Raw genomic sequence first — 7,411 nt, 5'->3', positions numbered from 1 at the left:
AAAAACGACCAAGGATATTGCGATCCTACAACACGCACACAAGCAACCATTGTTTGGTTTCCCGAAGAAACCTGTACAGTTTTTCAAATAGTAAAGATACACGATAGAATGATTAAACTTCACCAAAAACATCAATTCTCAAACCCACTTTGCTTACCACTCATTAACACACCGCAGGAAATAGAAAAAAAATTAAAATGACCTTTTCAGACTAACTAAAGCACTAACACCTCGACAATTTACGCACGTAGGATACAAAAAGCTATTAAAAATGTTCACCGCACCCCGAGCTAACGATTAACATCGAGCACTTTGACCACAATATCATCCGATCCAACCAGGATCAATTCCTCGACGACGACAAAGTTGCTAACCCACAACTAACCGAAAAATTTTTCATCCGAACACCTTATATTTTAACACTCAGTTCAATGGATAAAAACACGATCACATCATTTCAGAAGCACTAATTGACGTTCAAGCTTATGAATCACTTTACGAAAAATTTGAATTTTTTTCACTAACCGTCCACTTCCTCACTCCCAAAGAACGAGATTTGCACTGTTCACACGACAATATGATAAGAATTAAACAGACACATACTTACACTTACTGTAAACTCATACAAAATCAATTTGACTTACATACACCAGCACGACAACCCCATCATCGATATCAATTCATTAATTCTGAATACACGTCACCATTTTTTCTTAACTTCACATATTGCATTAAAAATACTAACTTTCAAGGCATCCTCCGTAACTATGACCCCAGAACCCAAATGTATATATTTTGTCCACTAGCCAAGACATTCAATATAGAAGAATCCCGACCACTAATTGTCCCGCATGAATACACACAACCTATAGAAGTTTCAATTTTAGAATTTATCCACAATACTAAATATAATCACAAGCTTTTTAACCTTATTCAGAACACGCCTCACGAATTTTCCATTAGCACTGAAAAACTAAAGACCATTAAGGCACTCCAATTGCTTTGGCCACTACTTCATACTAAAAACATCATTAGCATATTAGCAAAGCTACTACTCACATCAAATTCTATACACGATATCTTCCCTCATGGATTCTTTCCCGATTGAGTAAGTATGAACTATATAATTTAAAAACTAACGATTTCGAAATAACACTAACCATTCATTGTTTTATGTTTTTTTCTTTTTCTTTAGTCTTCAGATCACGATCATCTACAAACAGAAAAATCAAATATTAATTACAAACTCTTTCATAAATTATAAACTTCTTTTAACAAACCGCAATGAATGATGCAGTAAATTTCCTTCTCCACAGTAGTAAATTAATCTTTAAATTCTTTTCGCCAATAGAGTAAATCTAAATACAATTAAAATAATTTAATAATTTCAACCCCCACAAAGCATTAGAATTAAAATTTTCAGTAGTAAATTTATACAATTGCAAGCAGTACTAACCTTTTGCAGACGTTTCACTTGCACGCAAATTCTATCCATACTCGCACAGCTCGCCAAACCGAATTAAACTAGCTCAAAGAACTAGATAATTTATTCTTTTGAAGACTATTGATAAGTCTAAAAAAGAAAGAATAGAACACCAAAAAGTCGAAAGACAAACCCCAACCAAACAATTTGATTTTTGAGAAAAGGACAAAACCAAAACACCAAAAGGAAAAAACCAGTAACAAACACAACTTTAAAGGTTAACACAAAACAGGACCCCATAAAAAACCAGCATGAAATCATACACTCACTCCTGGCCTAACTCACCAGAAGATGACGTCTTGAGCATGCTTATTAGCCGGCCCAACCCAGCGTGCTAGAATCCACGCTTTGTGACCCACTCCATATTTTTGACAAGAGCTACTCAAGTGTGAGTTACTCTTTAAAAATAACAGAACTAAATTAAAAGCTTTTGCGATAAAAACTAATAAAAAATCATAACTAAAAGCAGTACTAACTAAAAATTTATTTATGTAAATTATATGATGCAGTAATATAGATCATACAAAATCACGAAGACGAGGATCAAGAAACTAAGACAACCTCATCACACTTAATCCACAGAATGGCTAAACACAACCGATATGCCGCCCACAACCACAAGTCAAAGGATATGAAGTACGACTTGACATCGAAGCAAAGGACTTCATTGACCAATGGCCATCTCGATGTTCAAGTATCCGTGCATTCCCTCCAAACTCGAGCTTCACGCCAATCCCAAACAAGATCGAAACACAGTTCTCCGCCGAACCAGAACAAACGATCATAACAAATGACTTGGAAATCAGATTGATTTTCTTGGCGGTCACAGTCATTGTTGAACGACAGAATGACACATACGATTCCAGCTTCCTGGTGTTTTCTCCTCCAAGAACGGAATAGAAATGATGCTTGCGAAATACAAACGATCATCATCCATCCTCCATTACAGATAGAGGTCAAAAGAACAAAAACTCTGTAAACCCCGGGTGGGTGGAACCAGATCCGAGCTATAATTTATTATTGTTTATGATTTAGATGTTTAAACCCTATAAAGTGTTAAAGAATAACCAATCACACTCCATCAAACTAACAACCCACTTATTTGTAAGTGCTGAAATTATTTGTAATTTCCGCACCAGAGCTTTTTGAAATTAACTTACAACTTAGTTGCTTTCTCCAAGAGGCCGACTCGTAACAAAACCAGTATACTTTAGATCTATTAAAACTAAGAGATATAAGAGTAAGATTAAGATCGGTATTAGACTAAGAAGCTGCACGAATCTATCCGGCCGAAAATAAGTTAGCGTGACGAGCAGACGGTGTACCCTATCTGAACTTACTCTATGAGTTAGAGATCCAACCCAACTCATTACGATTTTTTTATTTGTTGCATCTTAAATGCTACTGAATGGGTAAGTGGAGCTGGAATTAGTTATAACTGACCTGCAAATCAAGTAGGTTCATGCCAGGATCTCTTCAAGCAGCCCCCCTGTAGCGTCAGCGGAGGAGGACAGGTCGCTAATGCAGAGGCTGTGATGCACAACACGAGGAGAACAGACATCAGAATCGCAGAATGCAGTAACACCATCTTTTTCATGTTGCAAATCGAAAAGAAGTACCTAACTAAACAAACAAACTGGCCGTAAATAGAGCCATAGGTCGCATTTCTAACTGATCAGTTTTTTAAGTTAATAATTTAGGAAATGCTTGTTTTCTTTCAAATTTAGACATGGATAGCCGGCTGCTGTGGTTACATGTGTTTGAAGTATGTGTTTTCATATATGCTTTCATATGTGTTTGAAGTGAGCAATGTGTCGGCTAATGAAGTGGTGGCAGAATGGGGTGATGTTTAATAAAATTCTGATAGGCTGAAATTGAACTAGTTTTTTAAGAGTGTTTACACGAAATATGATAAAGAAAAGAAGATTTTTCCACGTTTAAGTTGTGTAAAACGATTAATTGATTGAAAAGGAATTCTGAAATTCAACTTTCTTCATATTTTAGATTGTGGGATGACAGTTTCATAATTTTTCCTTGGTTGACTTCGGAGCCGTGATGATTGTAGTTGTTGATATTTTTCTTCTTGTGGTAAATTTTTTTCCTCTAGTTTTACGAATTTTCGTTTGTTTTTGAGGTAATTGTTTATTGCTGATTTTTTGAGATTTTGTTTGGTTTTCTTAATGTTTATATTTTTCGATTCCAATAATTGTGTCGAACAATTTATATCTTGATTTTGTTAGTGACTTTCATCTCAGTTGTCGTGGACAACGTTTAGTCCTGTAAAGGAGTATAAATGTGTTACCTCGCGAAGAACGTGTTCTTTTGAATAATATATTTAAAAATTATTTCGGTGTTGAACGATTTCTTTTTTATTTGAATCAATAAGTTTGTATGTTACATCTGTGGCTTTTTCAAAAATCTGAAATCGTTCTTTTCAGATTGGTTATAATTTTCTAGATATTCTCTTTTGTGTTACAAAGTTTGGTATTAGGGCCTACACTCTAATTTTTAAGTTCGTAGCTGGTGTGTATCGTGCACTAATCTGTGATTGAATAATTTGTCGTTGTAATAGGTTTTTGGCTTTTATTGATAAATTTCGTTTTGTTTATAGTCTTTATTTAAAATCCATTCCATAAGTGTTCCGGAGGCTAATTGAAGGATTTGCGAGTGATGAAAATGTTCTTCATCGTGCGTATGTAACTGTAAATTATAACAAATTGATTCTTTAGTAGGTTAGCAATGACCTTGTGCATTTTTTGAGGAATTTGCTGTGAACATTATTGGTTTCCGTGGTTTTTGTTTGAAAGCTATTTCATAAGGTGATAGTCTTAGAATTGTTGTTATCTGTGTGTTATAAGCTGAGTAGATCTGAAAAAACCATGAAAAACAGCATTTCAGATCTAAATTAACCCAGTCGTTACGAAAACGTATTACAAACCTTTTCAGATCTGAAATTGAGATCTGAAAAAAGTAATTTCAGATCTCAGTTAGATCATTTTCTAGGTGCGGGTTATGAGCTGACAAACAGAAACTGGTTTGATTTTATGCTATTTTAGAGCAATTTTCAGGCAAGGTCTCTGCATTTTTGGATAAACTTGTGTAATTTTATGCTTTTTTTTATTTGTTGCATGTTAACTGCTACCCGAGTCGAGATTTTTCACCTAATTTGAAGCAAGATTTGAGCGGTTTGAGCGGTTTTTTTAGACAATTACGCTCAAAATCTTGCTTCAAAATGAGCGGTTTGAGCGGTTTTTGAACGGTTTATCTAAAAAAACCGCTCAAAAACCGCGCAAGATTTGAACGGTTTTGAGCGGTTTATCTAAAAAAACCGCGCAGATTTAATAATAAAAAGTCGACCTCAGAGGGATTCGAACCCGCAATCTTCTGACTCGCAGTCAGACGCCATATCCGTTAGTCTATGCGGACTTGCTGCAACCTTAATATTCGCTGTATTTGTTCTACTGAATATACTGTCACAACAAATATACTGTTAGGATTTTTATTGTCAGTCTCTACAATAAGCGCGCCACAATCACACACACACACACACACACACACACACACACCACACACACACCTCAGCAGACTCTATAGCCAGCCTAACTCACTGTCTTTCAAAGCAAACAGTCGTGGGGGATGGATACGTTGGGGAGGGGGGTATGGATACGTTGGGGGGGGGGGGGTACGTTGGGGGGATGGGGGTAGGTACGTTGGGGGGGTATACATTTGGGGGGGGGGGGCAGGTTGGGGGGTATATACGTTGGTGGGGGGTGGGGTATAAAAACCGCTCAAAAACCACTCAAAAACCGCTCAAATCTTGCTTGAAAAACCGTTCAAAAATCACCGCAAGAAATGAGCGGTTTTTGAGCGGTTTTTTAAGCAAGATTTGAGCGGTTTGAGCGGTTTTTCCAAAAAAAAACGCCCAAACCGCCCAAACCGCTCAAACCGCTCAAATCTTGCTGGAAAACCGCTCAAACCGCTCAAATCTTGAGCGGTTTTTGAGCGGGATCTCGACCCGGGTACTGAATGGGTAAGTGCAGCTGGAATTTGTTATAACTGACCTGCAAATCCAGTAGGTTCATGCCAGGATCTCTTCAAGCAGCCCCCCTGTAGCATCAGCGGAGGAGGACAGGTCGCTAATGCAGAGGGTGTGATGCACAACACGAGGAGAACAGACATCAGCATCGCAGAATGCAGTACCACCATCTTATTTATGTTGCAAAGCGAAAAAAAAGTACTAAACAAACAAAGTGGCATTAAATAGAGCCATAGGTCGCATTTCCAGCTGATCAATTTTTCAAGTTAATAACTTAGGGAATGCTTGTTTTCTATAAAATTTAAACATGGATAGCCGGCTGCTGTGGACGTAGCCCAGTGCTATGACAAAACTGACTGAAAAAATTATAGGAAACATTTAGAAAGACGTTAACTTGATAACAAAATTTGATGCTCATTTTTCCCCAAATAGTTTCCTGTCAATTTTAAAATTATTATAGCGAACAACAAGTAGAAGTAAGTTTGGAGGTCAGCTTCCTATACCTGCCTAGTTTTAATAGAATAAAGTCTGAAAAACAAAAAAGTTCGGCTTTTATCAATTCTCTAAAAGCATTTTTTCTGAATTCAAATTAAAACACAATTACGGCTTTAATGTGATACAGCACGTGGCTCTCGCAAGGTTTTTTTTCGTGAGCTAATCAAAATTGACTGGAAAGAATTAAAAAACCGACTCTACACCATATAGTTTCTCTCGACTCTTCGACTGCGGCCGGTACAAAAACTTCAGAGAACTTGGCTGAAAGTTCACAAGTGGGATAAAATTAATGGCAAAACTATGTTCGTACCTTCAAAAAGCCAACTTCAAGAACCATTTTTGAACATCATTCTCTCAGAATTCAAACAATATTTTTAACCAACTTCCAATAACAATGATTGGTTTGAAGCCTTTACAAGGTTTGATAAAGTAGGGTTTTGCAGTAAGCTTTTTGAACGGCGTTTTAACTTTAGAAGCAGAGGAGATTACGAGGAAAATCATACTACAGTTGAGAGCTTTTCTTGCTGAGAGTGTTTCAATATACTAGAACAACTTTTTGTTCCGACCATTTGAAAAATTTGGAAGAACTTTGTATTTCGGATGTGTTTTAGTTTTTGTCTTTTTGTTTTCCACACAAAATCAGAAACCACAAATAATCATCAGAATCATAAAAACTTTCTTTCAGTCGTGATTCGAATGACATTTAAAAATTTTCAAAACATTAGTGTCGCGAAAAATCAGTCTGAAATTTTTGATTTTTGGTGTACGGTGAGCGTGCAGGCTTAAAATAGCTTATTTATACTTAACTTAAGGCGTGAAAACGTAACTTCTTGACTTAAGTTGATTTTGGAGTTGTGAAGCTCCAAACTGTGAATCAAAAACTTCAAAAACTTTACAATGATTGTCGCATTTGCCTAAATTCCATTTTTCGTTCAGATCATCACACCACACAGAAAAAAGGACACTATAGATTGAAAAAAAGTTTCTTTGTTTTTTTTTAAAACTATGGTTGGAACATTTTGTGCTACTTGCACTGCAACCTGCTATCTTAAGTATTGTTTTCATTCAATTTACCTGAAACAATTTTATGGTTTTGAAAATTTACCGGCGATAGTGACAACTGATAAATTCAGACCATAAGAACAAAGTTGCCTTTCAAACCAAAAAAAAACCTAAATTGAAATTAGCTTTGATCATTAGCTCAAGGTCAAGGTAAATTTTTTTTCGAATTTTACTGAAAGTTGAATGAAGTTTTGTGCAAAACCATTTTTGAGTCCCACGCCGCGGTCGCACCCTCTCCACCTTGGAAGTGAAAGCTGCGACGGATCTTTCGGGCCGCTAAAATCTGGAAATGGAAAATGTGGTCACGATGTCTGGACATGAAAATTTTTGGTCGC

General features: G+C 36.4%; 1 long non-coding RNA gene across 1 annotated transcript in view; it reads right to left on the bottom strand.

Annotated features, from left to right (window-relative positions):
* The window catches only part of LOC134842794 (uncharacterized), a 76,007-nt gene that overhangs the window by 59,836 nt on the left and 8,760 nt on the right, over positions 1-7,411 (bottom strand). Inside the window, exon 2 of the long non-coding RNA XR_010162552.1 lies at positions 5,545-5,720. This is a non-coding gene — a long non-coding RNA (uncharacterized LOC134842794). The remainder of the gene's footprint in view (positions 1-5,544; positions 5,721-7,411) is intronic.

The sequence above is a fragment of the Symsagittifera roscoffensis genome, chromosome 3 (assembly GCF_963678635.1).
Source record: "Symsagittifera roscoffensis chromosome 3, txSymRosc1.1, whole genome shotgun sequence".
Classification (NCBI taxonomy): Eukaryota; Metazoa; Xenacoelomorpha; order Acoela; family Convolutidae; genus Symsagittifera; species Symsagittifera roscoffensis.
This window is presented reverse-complemented; position numbering and strand designations above follow the sequence as displayed.